We start from the raw sequence: 16,226 nt of genomic DNA on the forward strand, positions 1-16,226 counted from the left end.
TCAGTACTAAGAGGTTTCAATGTTTTAGTAGTTTCCTCGGAGAAGCCCTGCTCAGATGTTTTTTTCTCAAGATTCTGTTTTAATAATGTGAACTGTAATTATTTCTGTAGATAAGATCCATAAATGAGAAAACGTGTTCATATCCTCAGTAGTTCATCTTTTATAAAAGTTTTATAGAGCTGACAGGTTGAAAAAGTGTGCCATTCAAGCTGGTAATTACAATAAAGCAGCAAAGAAAAATCTCAAAATAAATCTGAAGCTAAACATCATTTCATAATTGTCATGGATCATTTCCATGACACACTGCACTTGGTACTTTCATCAGGTGAAAATTAAGAAGGGAAAATGTCCTATGGATGGGTGGAGGTGGTGGTGGGGAGGGGGGGAGTGGGGGAAGTAGGGGAGGGGAGTGAGTTAGAGACTTCCACACAACAATTGGTGACGAGGCAGATACAGATGCGATGCAGTTGTGAGCCTTATTCGGAAATCCCTGTCACTTGTTGAGGGTTGTACCTCAATCATTAAAACGGAACCTGTATAGGATCACTTTGTTGTCTTTTTCTCATGAATGGGTAAAGGTATAAGCTGAAATTTATGTCACCTGCGATGGTCTATGGCCCCTTGACATGGTAAACAATTTAATCTACCAAGTCAATGCACTGAAAGGATAATGCAGCCAAATATGTGACGTATTTTGCTCACTCAGCGAAACTTACAGATGAACTACCTATGTGAATGTCAGGCATGGTAGTCTAGTGGTAAAGTGCATGCTCAGAATCAGAAAGGTTGTGGGATCAAATCTTGGTCAGCACATAGTGTTTTTTCAGTCCCAACAATGTGAGGAATCACCTAAAACAACTCACGGTTCAGATTCCGCATTTAACTGTAGGTCCCCTTTCCCTGGTTGGATGATAGGGCTAGGTTAGGGACACCCAGGTCACCAAAAGGTCGTCCAGTAGAATGACTTGCACCAGGCCACTGAGCCACACAAAATTATTATCTATACACATAATAAAGTTTGTTTGGAACCCTCAAAGCTTGAGTCCTTCTTGTACTTGTCCCCCCCTCCCCCCTCCCCATTATGTGATGTGAAAAAAAGCTTTATTAATATGGCTCACAAAATTTTTACTACTTTGATACAGTGTTCACAATAAACATGGTCAATACATGAACAGTTTTATATGCATTTAATCAGCTGCATTCAATACTAGTTACAGGAAGTACGTCTTACTTTGTTATTTGCATTGAGTGGTAGGTATTATGATTTCTTTGCACCCCCATATTGTTCATATGGTTGACCATTGAAATGGCAAATTGCAGTGATCTTGTAGTCTCATATTCCTTGAATTTTAAATTACTTTCTGGAATGTATTGACTCCCCTACATTCTTCATATTTATGACAAGTTGTTACAATAATACCAGTTTTATACAATTACTAGCTGAGTACCTGGTATTGCCCAGGTATGTATTTATTCTAATCTTCTATTAGTCAATTTCCTCCTTCCCACCCTCTCTTTCTATCTGCAACACCCCCTCTTTCTGTCCATCAGCCCCTTCCTTTCTCCATCTCCTCCTCCCCCCTCTCTCTGTCCATCACCCCTTCCTTCCTCCTTCTCTCTCAGAGTTAGAACCTCCATCTTCCTAAGAAGCTGCTGGTTCTAAGCCCCAAATTATTTCTTTCCAAGTAGTAAGTAACATGTCTGCCAAATTTGGTTGAAATTGAACCAGGGGCTTGGGAGGAGCTTTTTACTCATTATTTTGTCCACATATACACATCACATATATTTCAAATATATTTAACATATTTCATCAAAATTTGCCCTTCAGTTTTCATGATGCTCAATATTTATGATGTCATATCTCCTGAACTATGTGTCGCAGAATAATATAATTTTGCTGGTGCATTCACTGGTATACGTGAATGCTATTTGCAAAATGTGTCATAAGAAGTGTTAAATTGAAATGACATGTCAGATGCATCAGTTTTACTGCATAAACAGTGAAAATGTAGTAATTGATAAACTTTTTTCTTTTCATCATTTTGTGTTTCTTTTCATCATTTTGTGGAGGTTGTCAGTGAGATAAAGTTTAGTAAAGGTTTAAAATAATGTGTAAAGTTTGTAACAAGTCACTGAATGAATATGGTCTGGCTATTTGCATGTTGTGAGCTAAGTCACTTCCTCCCCCTCCCCCCCCTTTTCGCCTCACTCATGCGACAGGTAGATGGTTCTTACTCCCATAGCTATTCTTTCTGGAAAGTAAGTGATATTTGTACCGAGTGTCATTGAAATCAGCCTAGTGGTTTAGGAGGAGATGTAGTACATACATACATTTTTATGTTATGTAAGATTTAATTATTCAAGTCTTCCCTCAGTATCATTTTATTATTTTCATTTTCATGGATTTTATTTCATTTCTTAATTTACACCTGCGGCAACAACTCGTATACCCCAATCTTTGAGCTGTACCTTCACCATATATTTTCCCACTATCTTTTCTGTTCAGTATTATTCAAAATGTCTTTTTCTTTCCAAAAACTTTTTTTTTCAAAAGTTTGCATTTTGTTCCCATCTTATTTCCTGTCAGTTGGTACTGAAGGACCATGATTTTCATTTCCTGTCTTGCCATTGAAATGTAGATTTCCTGTGGCTGCACTAAACTGCTTGTAGCAAATACTGGAATAGCTCTCATGAAAAGAACACAAGATTTCCTGACCCTTTCTTATCAGATCTGAGGTTGTGTTTCACTGCTAATGATGTAATCATCAGTATGTGGCTTAACCCAATTCTTTCTCCCATCTTTTTCATAAATGAACACTAAAGCTTGAAGTTGTTGAACCATTAGTTATTTCTCTGTACATAAATTGATAAATGAACAATTAGAGAATATGTGAACAGATTCTTAGATTAGTAGAGAGCCTCAAAATGTGGTAAAGCAGAATGGTCAGAGGAAAGGAGTGGCATGTAATGATGGTGTATAAGAAAGGTTAAACATCTAACTACCATCACAATGCCACATCTTAAAATGGTCTTGTTGACCCTTTTCTCATAGTATCCTGTACAAGAAGAAATGTTTTATCTTTTCAAGTAAAGGTTTGTTACTTGTATATAAATATTTATATGTGCCTTACAGTGTCAATATACAAATGTTATGTGCCATTATTTAGACTAAATCTTTCATATTTCTTCTTCAGCCTCATATTAAATCTTCTGTTTAAGTTTGCAAAAATAAAAACAACACCAAGAATGGAAATGACATTGCTAAATTGTGTCTGGTACATAGTAACAATGGAAGCAACTTTATTGGTTTTGCCTATATGGTTGAACAGTTTCTCAAATTATTTGCAGAATTCAGTTTGTGAGTAATTTTTTTTTTTTCTTTTGCAGGTCCTTTTGTGCCTTCACGTGACTGTGTACTTGCCTGTAAACAAAGGAGAGCCATTTTAGGTCACAGTGTAGCTATGGGTGGTGGTGGTATTGTGTGGTAGCCAACTGCCACATTAGTTTTTTGTTGTATTTTTATACAATGAAAGGTTATTATAATCAGCTAAATACGTACTTAGCCTCAGAACTTTACTGCCTTCTGTATATAATCAAACACAAAACTCCCCATAAATTGTAATGGTGCAAATTGTGGGCAACACAAGAAATTTGTTTATATGCGTATTTTATTACTTTGTATTTTATTTTTTTGTATATAGAGTCCTGTGAATTTTTGTGTGTTTGTATGTGTAAGTATACAGTTTTAAAGATTTTTTAAAAATTGTTTATCCACATTTTGTAAGTACTCTTATGTGACAGTTTTTTAAAGAGAGATTTTTATATTATTATATTATTATTAAAAAACTTAAAATATATTACTTGATGTATTGTGGTGCAATGTTATCAGATGACTCACCACCAGATGCTTTCTAAAAGCATTTTACTTTACAACATTGTTAGATAAAATTTCAAAGCTTTCAAAAAAATAAAGCTTTAAAATAACATTAAGTTGTGAAAAGAGGCTATGAATTAGTTCTGCTGCCAGAAAATTGCAGCACTCCATTATGCTGGTCAACACTGGAGTTGCCTCATCAAATATCAAGGTCTTCCTCTTTGCCCCTGAACAGAGATTGTTCATCAAGAAAAATGCCTTTTGCAGAATGCAGCTGAAAATTTAGTGAATTATACTTTTAATAGAAAGACAGTTTTATAAGTATTGATTAGTGTGTCTCTAGCTTGCATAAAACTCCAGTGAGCAGCAATAACCATCCACAGCCTTGGAGCTTTGGGTATATTGTGTGGCACATGGACATCTCAAATTTTATCATTTCCATAGTCTGCAGCATTTAAAAAAGTAATGTTCTTTTTATTAAAGAGGAAAAACAGTGAGTGGCATTCATTTTTAGGGAAACTGTCTTGCCATCATAAATGTTCCCTATTTATGTTGAGGCATTTTGTGATGTTTACACAACGTGCTCATTTAATGGAGAGATTTTACATTTTTAAGTTGAAATGTACTGTCACAGAAAATAAAGGACTGCATTTACTTGAATAGACCATTGTACAAATCAACTTTACATGTGGGTTTTCTGGTGTCATGATAATTTTTTTGTGTCACACAGTATACAAAGTAACCAGTGGATGACAATTCATATCCTGTGATACTACATGTTAATGTGAGTGTTCCACATAAATTATGAATGTTATTGATATCAATAATAATATTGATTCCAGCCTTTAAGGCAGATATTTCTACTGTCAGGAGATATTTTAACTTTTAAAGACTATTGGTGAAATTGTGTTTTGGGAGATAATTGTGCAATGAAAATAATTTTATTAGGGTGCTGTCAAACCATTTATACAAGACTATAATGACGTTATGTGTGACCGATTTTGTATAGTTTTACTTCAGTGACTATTGTATCATTTCTGATAGGATGAAATCGATTGTAAAATTTACTAGAGTAGGATATTCTGGATGTTTTCCTATCTCCTATTGGTTGGATGAATTCTTTTTTCTGTATGTGATTAAAAACAGCAGATCCTTTCTCTTTTATGTGGAAATAAACTGACCTAATTAATTACTGAACATGACATTGTTTTGTTGAAACAGCCATAAAATAATGTTAACAGATAATGACTGATAAATTGTGATAATTGCTGATGTGCCTCTGGTCCTCATTGTGGCCTCAAAATACAATGACAATGAAACTAATTTTCACTGTCATGTAATGTCAAAAAGATATAGATGTTCATAAAAAATCAGTGTAACATGATGAGCACATTTATAAAATATATAAGATGACTGTGACACTTTTGCCACTTCATTCTAGTCTATGGGAACAATGTATGTCATAGTAATACAGAATTAATTCTTCCACTTTCAAATCATTGGCTTTATTCCAATGAAAATAAGATTTTCTAAAATGGAGAAAGACAGTTGTTTAGTAAATTAAAGGCAGTTAGCACTGCTCCTGTTACTTGTCAGTTTTCTATAGTTATTTGAAATCTGTGATTTAAAAATTGGAATTCTATCAATTTTGTGTAATTTACAAATTGCAAGAACATAAATGCAATACTTCAAAGTAGTTTTTCATATTCTAAAAATGTTATTAAAACCCTGTTGAGTAGGGTGAAACACCAGATAATCATATCTAAAACATTATGGCAATTATATTTAACATGTTATGGAGTCAAAAGATTCTTGTCTCAAATTACTGTTTTCATATACTTCGTTGTGTAATATATCTGATAATGCAAGGCTGGCTGTTCTATACCACACTGTGAACCAAATTTTGAGTTCTTTCAGAATTTAATGATTCATTGAGTGGTAATAGTTTATAAGTGGGAGCAGTTTGTGTGTGATAGAAACAAATGTCTAAAATTCTATAACATATTGACAAATCCCCTAGGAAGAAGTTACTCTTTGGCATAAAGCATGAGCTGCTCCATTCTGTTTTGCATGTATAAACACCATGACATTTCCATTGTCTAAATTTTGTTTCAGTATGGTAACTCATATGTTGCAGGATATTCTCATTTTCAGAGTCCATGTATTTTTCTTTCTCATAATTGCAAACAAATTACCACTGGCAAGTGAAACTTTTCAGATAATTTTTGTCTAATTTAACTGGAATGGTGGTAGAGCTCTGTAGAAGACAAATTTATGAACATAAGACACGCAAAAAATGGGAAAACCATTTATTTTTCTTTTTAATTTTGTGTCTCAGATGTTTTAACAGATAATTTTTCAGTATTCTGTACCACAAATAGACTGACAGCATAAATATTCAACAACAAATGAAATGTGAAATTTTAAAGCAATTGTTTTGGTGTTAGTATCTCAGAAAATAATTTCAAAATCTCAGCACATATGATGAAATGTGCAAAACACACAATGTTGAATAAAAAGGTGTGAAACCATTCGTAACCATGTACATCAATGTATGTCTTGATTGAAACCTTTCCCTGAAATCAAAAAGAGTGAAACACCAAGTGAAATCTCTAAATTATTTTTGTGTAATAGTAATGTGCTCATTTACAATGGTTGAATGACAATAAATGTTGATTTCAGCATCTTGTTTGTTTTATAGTTATTGTATGACACTAGAAGTATTTTACTAATTTGAAACTTCATTCATTTACCTAAAAATGCAGCAGTGTGATTGTTCAAACCATGTTCACTAATGAGGTCTACAGTATTAATTATAAAAGTGAATCAATTTGGAAGCTGGGTATTCCATTTGCACACTCCCACAGTATTTTTTAGAAAACAGACTTGAAGCCTAAGATGTTAATGGACACAAATATGCTAAAAGAATAAAAAAAAATTCTCAGTGTTCTTAGGTATATTATGCTGCACACCTCCAACCTGAACTGCAAAATATTTTCTCAACAAATTGAAGAAAGATCTCAACTAAAGTATTTGTTTTATCCTTTTCCATGTAATTCACACTTCAGCAATAACTGTAGGTGGAGAATCATGGGAATAAACAATTCTATCAATGATGTTGTATAAGTGCTCAACCAGGCAACCATGAACACATGGTCATTGCTTGAAGCTCTCAAGATTGCTTGTAAAACCCATATGTCATTCATCATTCTCTCAACAGAGACTTATGCTGCTGAGTGCTCCCATTGTTTTTATGCTTCATGTACCAATAAAAGCCTTCAACTCGTATTTAAGAGCATTTCAAAAACAGCCATGATTTACTGACATGTGGAAAATTAGTAAATTTAATACAGGCTAAAAATAAAAAACAACACCATGGAACATTTAAAGAACAGCAACAACCGGCACAGTGAACAGCAGACAGAAGCAACTTCATTAGTCCAATGATGAGCCGTCTTCTATACTGTGATCTTAACAAAGGCACTCTGGTGGAGTTTTCGAGCTCATATACCACTGAAACTTGTGAATACCCCAGGTGTTCTAAATATACGGGATGGTAGAACCTTCACTGAATATTGACGTTGGATTAGTCAGTGAGGACAGTCACTTTCTTTGGACAGTCCCATCGACTGTTGTGATTACAGCCACGAAGTAGCCATGGTACTCTGTGGTTGATAGCAGTGTTTTAGCATAGTAGTCAGAGTGCATGGGAGAAACCATAGAATGAAGATGTGTCCACAACTTGGTGGATGGAACATCCATTCATCAGGGTCATAATATGCTACCCTCTTCAGACACATTAGGTTTAGATCGTGGAGCTAAAAATATGCCTGTCAGCTTCTGTCTCAGGTTCTTTGGCTGACGTTTGATGATTTTTGTGATGTTTTTGTAGCATGAGTGGCTGGCATTGTCAAAGATTCGCTCTCCATTGCTGGTGGTGGACAGGAGTTGAGCTTACGGCTGCAGATTATATGTACCTGGCGTGCCAATGCCTAATTGTTTTTCCGTGGTTGTTACTGTTGCAGTTCTCCCCTTGCCACATGCCAAGGTTGTTCATTGCTGGATGGGAATCCAGAATCCATTCATCTTGAGGCTTTCTTCTATCTTGTTGGAACTATTGTCATGCTTGTGTATTTCTATAGCTTACCTTCTAGAGCTCTTCTGATCTTCAGTGTCAGTGAACTTTACAATGTGGTTGGTCTCACACAGTGCATGCTCCACCACAGCCAGTTTCTCCACCTGCCAGTGATTCTGGTGATTGATCATTCACTCATTCCAACATAGACTTTTCCACATGTGCATTGTATGCAATATGTTCCTGGCATTGCAAGCAGATCCCTTCTTTCCTCTGCCAACCTGAGACACTCTTTGATCTTCTTTGTCATTTTATAAAAAGTCTTTATGCTGTCTCTGCACAATATACAGCCAGTTCTGTTGATCCCTCAGGGAATGTATGGCAGAAAGGCTGTACATGACATTTATTTTTCTGAAGTATTGCTTCACCAAGTGTCTGATTCTGTGACACTTCTTATGTAACTGGTGGAATATCCATTGCTCCTCAGAACACTTTCTACATGTTGCAATCTTGTGTTTGAGGTTCTGCGGCCCACATGTTTCTCTTGCTCACAGCACGAGTATATTAATCGTGCCTCTTTTCTCTTTTGTGTGGTGAATTGACAGTTTGTGCATGCAATGGTCCATGTGTGCTGATTTTTGATACACATTATGTCCAGGTTTTCACCATGTGTCACATCCAGCACATCTAGGAAGGGTAGCTGTTGACCATTTTCTGCTTCCATGGAAAATTTTGTGTTGGTATGGAAACTGTTCAGATGTCTTAGGGAGTCGCTGAGCTGTTCCACACAATCAAAGAATCATCAACGTGTCTGTCCTACACCTTTGGCATACAAAGTACCAAGTCCAGCACCTGTGCTTCAGAATGTTCCATGAAAAAGTTGGCCACCACTGTACTAAGTGAACTACCCCATGGCAAAGCCGTCCAGCTGATTGTAGATGTTGGCTTTCCATGTAAAATAGTTCATGGTGAGACATGCATGAAAGAGCTTGGTGATGTCCTGAATGAAAATGGAACTGATATACTCCACAGAATCACTGAGTGGCAGTTTGGTAAATGAAGAAATGACATCAAAGCTGACCATGGTGTCGTTTGGTCCAAGTTTTAGTTTCTTCAGCTTCCCAATGAAATGTCCTGAGTCCTTTATGTATGTGTCAGTCTTTCCAACATATGGCGAGAGCAGAGAAGCTGAGTGTTTATCAGATTACACATCGGCAAGCCAGGAGTGCTAACAGTTGGTCTTCATGTAACATTATTTTTATGAATCTTTGGTAATCCATACAGCTGAGGTGCAGGGCTTCTGTGTTGTGCAGATTCCTCTGTCTAGAGAGAAGACATCTTGATTAACTGATATGTATTCTATGTGATCCACTGTGTTGGATCTGCGCTTAGAATTTGGTATGACGTCGGATTTAATAGGTCCTGGATCTTCTGCTCATCAGTGGAATAGTTACAAAATTGGGATAACTTGCAAGAAATGAAGATTTGCATTCGGAAAGCAAGTATTGTGTTTCAGAAAATGAATGCTGTCTTCAAAAGCCAGCACCTAACTCTAAGAACAAAAATTAGACTTTTGCACTGCTATGTATATTCAGTCCTGTATGGGTAGAGGCATGGACCTTAAATAAAACATGGAGAAGAAGCTGGAGGCCTTTGAATTGTGGCTTTATAGGTGGAGCCTGAGAATACCACGGACCCACAGAGTGACAAACATAGAAGTTTTGAGAAGAATGAACACAACACCTAAATTAATCAAGACAGTAAAATGCCGAAAGTTGCAATATCTAGGACATATCATTCACGATACAAATATACATGATTTGCTACAAAAAATACTTCAAGGGAAAATCAATAACAAAAGAGGCCCTGGAAGAAGATGAATATCATGGTTTGACAACTTCAGATGCTGGTTCAGTATATCTTGAAAAGAATTATTCTGTGTTGCTACCATCAAGAGAAGAATACCAAGCTGAACTTCAGTGAACACATGAAAGGGGTGCGTAAATGCAGAAAAATTATAAAAGGAAGATGGAGGATGGGAAATTATATAATAAATAAAAAAGAAAACCATATTTAATACTATATACACAAAATAAAATGTTTTAAGGTAGCCTATTGAAGGAGGAGACAGAGAGATCAAGAGGAGGAAAATAAGCTGTGATGACGTAAAGGGTGAAGAGTCTTGGATAAATTAAACCAGAGTGGATGGTGAGAGAAAAGTGCTTGTTGAAGTGCCTCATCCATTCACTCAAATTCAAAAGCAGTGATAGTGGTAGGAAGGACCCAAAGCAACTAAAGTGCGTGTCATTTATGACGGCGGCCGAGTTTGGGTTCGTTCTGCGCCTCTGACGTCACAAAACTCAGTCAGCCAATGAACAGAGAATGACGTTGCCAGAGCTCAACTGCAGTGCAGAGCACGGACGAGTGGCTTCAGTTTTAGAAGCGTTCAGTCATAAATAAAGTAACTGAACAAAAGCAATGTCTTGATAGCAGACTTTCTTTTATAGAAAGTTTGGAAAAAGCATTATTTATACCAACTGCTTCATATTCTATTAATTAATTAAACCATACAAGCAATAAGCCTCCTAATTCAGGCGATAGCAAGGAAAGGTCTTTGTATCATTCTCACTAACCGCTTTTTCGCAATAAAGAACAGCGGTAATTGTTTATTTCCTATTGTACTTTGACGAAACGTGAGTAATTCATAATCATACCAACAGTGTTTGTCGGTATTTTGCGTGAGATTTTAAAGCCCTTCGGGAGTAAAATTGAATGACGAGCTGCGTTAGCACACGCCGGCACGGTAGCTCAGCGTGTTTGGTCAGAGAGCTGTTTGGCCTCTGTAATAAAAAAAAAAAAATTGAGTCCAAGGATCAACAAACGAACTTGACCGGATGTTATGTGACGTCCGCAACGACCAAACACAACGATCAAAAATGAACAAAATGAAAAAAAAAAAAAATGGTTAAAGTGTATGGCTGCTAAACGAAAGGTTCTGAGTTCAAACCTTGAACGGTGCTTAATATTTTCTTTATTTTAAAAACAACATCGAAGTGTCTTACTTCATGAATTTTATTCGTTTGAGTGTAATTTTTTGAAATTTCTAGTGGCAACTAAAATCGACCATACGGAAAGTATACGCTATGGACTTTTACCTCTGCAAACTCTTAAAAATTTCATGCAATGGTTTACTACATCTAATGCTGCACAATAACTGCATTGAACATTGAAACAAAATTAAGTCATTTATAGCGGGAAGGTATAAGTCAAGAAGATGTGTAAAAATCAAATTTTTGGGCCAAATAGTTTTTGTGAAATCGAATGATAAAGTGTGTCAAAGCAGTCGAAACACCATGTGTCTGCACAGGCGAGCAGTGCAGTGACGACAAAATCGCGCATAGCGCAGAATGCGGGGAGCATGTCTCTGTAGCAGCGAAAGGGTTAATGCGGCCGTGGTGGCTTTACTTCATAAACTGCGCGCTCTCCCTTAAACGTAAGTTTGTGAACTTTACTATACTATGGTGCTGCTTCTCTTGACGCGTACAACTGGCAACGCAGCAAGCTCCCGCGTCGGGGCCGGCATGCGCGAACCGCCAAGATAAAAGAATTCAACTATAGTGAGGCCAGTATCCTTTTCCCATAGTCTATGACCCTCCTATATCAATCTATTTACTGATCGTAAGGAAAGACTTTACTGGAGCACCACAACTGGCACCCTCTGGCACACATATGATTCATAAGCAGCAATTGTGCCATATGGTGTCATGGTGAGTTTAATCCCTCTTTTTATGGCTTTCTTTTTTGTTGTAAAATTTATATAGTCTTTCTCCAAAGTTCATGTTGCTATTTATATGCTGATCACAGCTGGCACACTGTTAGTCAAGTCCATACTTTTGTTTACACCATGTCTACCAACTAAAAACTGTCTTCAATTCAACTGAAGCCACCTGTTGCAACAATAAGCCATATCTTTTTTACAACCTTAGAGTTAATGAAGCCAGTCGGAGTGGCCGAGCAGTTCTAGGCGCAACAGTCTGGAACCGCGCGACCGCTATGGCCGCAGGTTCGAATCCTGCCTCAGGCATGGATGTATGTGATGTCCTTAGTTTAGTTAGGTTTAAGTAGTTCTAAGTTCTAGGGGACTGATGACCTCAGCTGTTAAGTCCCATAGTGCTCAGAGCCATTTGAACCAACCAGTTAATGAAACATGGATTTGTTTTGACAAGGACTTCCTATAAGCATGAGTTGTGTTCCAAAATTAGCTGATGAGCTTGGCTGCAAGCAAATCTCTTAGGTTTTTACAATTCAGACATATTAGAATGAGGCTATACCAAAAGAAAAAAATATTTATCTTTATGACACTATACCACACTTGACTAGGATCTGTTAATCAGCTGCTACCCTTGGTGGCTTCACAGATGTGTGTCATTTTACAAATTGAAAGGCTTAGAACATGGTGTGTGTGTGTGCCAGCTTCTAGCATTTTTACTGACAGCTAATATAATGTTCACCTTTGGCAATGCATTATGTTAATGAAAGCAGTCAAGCTGTTGTGTGGTTTGAATTCTATATCAGGTTCCACTATATTTGACTGGGTGATTCAAATTTCAGTGTAGAAAACATAGGGCATACCACCTCCCTCTAAAATAATACCTAGCCTAGTACACATTGTGGTGTTCCAACCAACTTGTGGCAAGGGTGTGTGCTCCTTACACTATGAATAAGACAGACACTGTGAAAATCCTTCCTCTCATATTCCTGAGGATAATTTCACTATATACGAGAGCTATTCTCCCGACCCCAACCTCAGATTAGTCTCAAAATTAAAACCACAGTGAAACTGGTGAAACACCATACAGATGTATTGTGCAGGGTCTCTAGTATGCCCGTCTATTGTGTCACATTGAACATTTCAGTTCTGAATGCACAGTAAGCAAGTAAAGATGTCTTGACAATAGTGTCTCCCAGCAAGTGGGAAAGTGCTGCTGAGGTGTTTCACCTGATTTCATGCAGCCCACATAATTTAACTGTTGTGTTCTTCATGTCAGCTCTCTGCTGCACACTGCAGGTGCAATGAAGACACTCTCGTAGCATTTTCAATGGTAGTGTATGATCATCCACCATACAGTTCGGACTTGTCTCCATCTGATTTACATCTCTTCAATCATGTGAAATGCTGGCTGTTAGGACAGCAGCAGCATTTTGGCAGAGAAAATGTGCTGCAGTCCACCACGGGGAATTCACAGAAATCACGCCTATGATGGAGTATTGAAAAGTTGGTACCATGCAATGACAAATGTCTAAGTCAGAGCAGTGACAATGTAGAGAAGTAGCTGGAAGGTTTAGCTAAACCATGGAAATAAAATATATTTGAATTTAATTGTGGTTTCCATTTTGCAACTGATCAGAGGTTGAAAACAAAAACATTCCTTGTATTTTACAGATGCAATGGTACTTATTCCTCTCACATGATTGTGTGGCTCGTAGCTATGTGAGTAACTTCATTTGAAGTGTGCACTGGGCATGTTACAAGTAGGTGTACCATATATTACAGCCACACCACTGCCAAGACATACATAATTAGGGGAACTATATTGGCTAACCACTGTCAGGCCCTCAGGCACATTCTGTTTGCCTACAACAGCAACATATGACATCCTGTATCTCAGCTTCCTATACAGCATAAAAGCAAGAAATTAGATTCTTGTTTCACCAGTTGTTCCTCTCTGATATTGCTGCCAAATAATAACAGGCTGTCCCCAACAGAGGGAATGAAAATAGCAAACAAATTTAAGAAATGTAATGGCAACAGTAACTAGATACCTGACTTTCTCCATGTGTCATGTTAAGTACCAGATTAGACCTCACCAAATTATTTATCATAACAAATTCAGGGAAGCTGCTATGCAGACTAGAAAGCTTATCATACCAAAATCTTTACCCTAAACAAAAGCTACATAATTAGAACCTCTAAATTCCAACCAACGTTGAGTGTGAAGCATATTTCTTACAACACATCATGAATAAAATTATGAATCGTACCACTAATTTGACAAAGCTATTACCACCCTCACAACCAAGATAGTCTTGCATGCCACTGAAGACTCCAGCCATCTGTCTGCAGTGTCGTACAAGCTAAAGAGCATTGGGACTCACTTGCCCCATGCTGGATTGTGGGGTAGAGTTTTCACACAATTCTAGATGTGACTATCTGTGATTGTACTACACTGTATTAGTAGACTATCATTGCTGAGCACGGTGGGAAATATTGTGGCATTAGCATACAAATAAATTACGTAACTTGGGCTTGTTTGGTTGTTTGGCTAGTTAACTGTTGTTATACATTTTCCTTTGCATGGTGTCTTTTTCGATGCAGTCTTGCAGCAGTTATGAGTATGAAGATTTGCGGAACATTGCCAAAATAGTGCCCAGAATATTCTCTACCACTTCCAGCAGTAAATGACCATTCCAACACTCTGAGGTGCAGTTTCTGGCACCTATTCCATACACAAAATAAATGCAGCTACAGGATATTTGCCAAACATCTGTTCTCATTTACACAAAGGCACTACTTTCTGCTGGGGCACAACTTAAATCACAACCACAGACTATGGATCACAACAGTGATTTTCTGTGGTCAAAGAAGACCATTGGTTTGCTGACACCACATTGTTTTGCAGATTGTAGTTAACTCTGGAAAACATGGTTTTACAACACGATTCGTGTGTTCATCTGTATTGCATTTATGTTCTTAAATGCAACAGTCGAAAAGAGGAAACACGAGGGGAGGGGGGTGGGGGGAGTTTCAATTTCAAACGTTTTCAACTCCAGGGATTAGGTCATTCTTAAACGCCATGCATGGAGTGCAACACATCACAAGACTCACCAATTCGGCAGTCCAGTTCTCATGGCTGCATTGTAAAGTGTCAAACTGGGAAGACGAAATTAATCTCACTTGAGTCTAAAGACTGTTAACGGTATTGCCAGCTCTCCAAAACAAAATAAGTTGGTTGGTTTGGAGTGAAAGAGACTAAACTGCAAGATCATCAGTTCCTTCATCCATTAAGTGGAAAACCAGGAGTAGTCATCAAAGGAACACTGAGACAATACCTGTTGGTCTGCATGACACTGCTGTTATTACTATATTCAAAAAAGGCGATAAGACCCACTGTTTGGAACTAACAGGGAATATCACTACTCTCAACAGCTGGAAAGATCCTTGCTAGGATTCCCTCCAGCTGACTACTTCCTCTGGCTGAAAAAAACCCTACTTGAAACTCAGTGTGGCTTTAGATCTAATCAAGGCATGGTGGATATGATTTTCAGTGGAAGGCAAATCCAAGAAAAATCAAAAGAACAGAACCAATCCCTGTACATGGTATTCATAGACCTTGTTAAAGCCTTTGACTGTTAATCCAGAAGCACTCTGGTAAATTCTGGCATCAAATGGATGTCCTGGTAAATACATTAAAATACTTCGGCTTTTACACGACAACATGAATGCCGCTGTCCTTACCAGCAATGGACCCGGAGAAATGCTTAAGATTAGCACAGGAGTCAAGCAGGGTTGTGTTATTGTACCTAGCCTATTCTCGATATTTGTGGGAACCATACTTCACCTTGTTAATGAAAAACAGTCGTTGTGTGTTGAAATAGTTATAGAACTGATGGTAAGTTATTCAACCTTAGCAGACTCCGAGCTAAAAGTAAAATAACCACAACAGCTGTCATTGAACTTCAGTATGGTGATGATAGCGTTATCTTGGCAAACACAGAGGAGGATCTACAAACTACTCAGTCTGGCAAACAAATCCATTGGTCTAGAGCTTAACACAGACAAAACGAAAGTCCTCTATCAGCCAGCCACAAATTCCACTGCAGCAGCTCCAGTTATCACAACTGATGGAACACCTCTAGAGATTGTAGAGTACTTTCCATACATAGGAATCCATCTTTCTGAAAATTCAAGCAGACAATTGCAGGGAATAGGCAGAGAGATTGCAGAAGAGAACAAGAGATTGCAGAAGAGAACAAGAGCTCTTGAGACGAACAAACCTGTTACACCATTTAGTTAACAACAACTGGGTATGCTATTACTGTGGGAGAAACTGTGGCTCCAGAATAGGACTATTTAGCTACCAAAGAATCAACAGATAACGCCACCAAAAGACATTTCATACTTGTCAACGAGTAAATACCTATGATGATGGATGACTGGTCTATAGCCTGAAGGCTGTTAAGGGAGCCACTACAGAACAGGATACTCTTGCCAGTGCA

General features: G+C 37.6%; 1 protein-coding gene across 3 annotated transcripts in view; it reads left to right on the forward strand.

The window, feature by feature from the left end:
• Positions 1-6,559, forward strand: part of LOC126183184 (nuclear hormone receptor FTZ-F1 beta) — a 413,728-nt gene extending 407,169 nt beyond the window's left edge. For all 3 annotated transcript variants that reach the window (XM_049924916.1, XM_049924917.1, XM_049924918.1), the window contains one exon: positions 3,388-6,559. The gene's annotated coding sequence lies outside the window, so the exon portion shown is untranslated. The remainder of the gene's footprint in view (positions 1-3,387) is intronic.
• The last annotated feature ends 9,667 nt before the right edge of the window (positions 6,560-16,226 follow it).

This window comes from Schistocerca cancellata, chromosome 4 (assembly GCF_023864275.1).
Source record: "Schistocerca cancellata isolate TAMUIC-IGC-003103 chromosome 4, iqSchCanc2.1, whole genome shotgun sequence".
Lineage (NCBI taxonomy): Eukaryota > Metazoa > Arthropoda > Insecta > Orthoptera > Acrididae > Schistocerca > Schistocerca cancellata.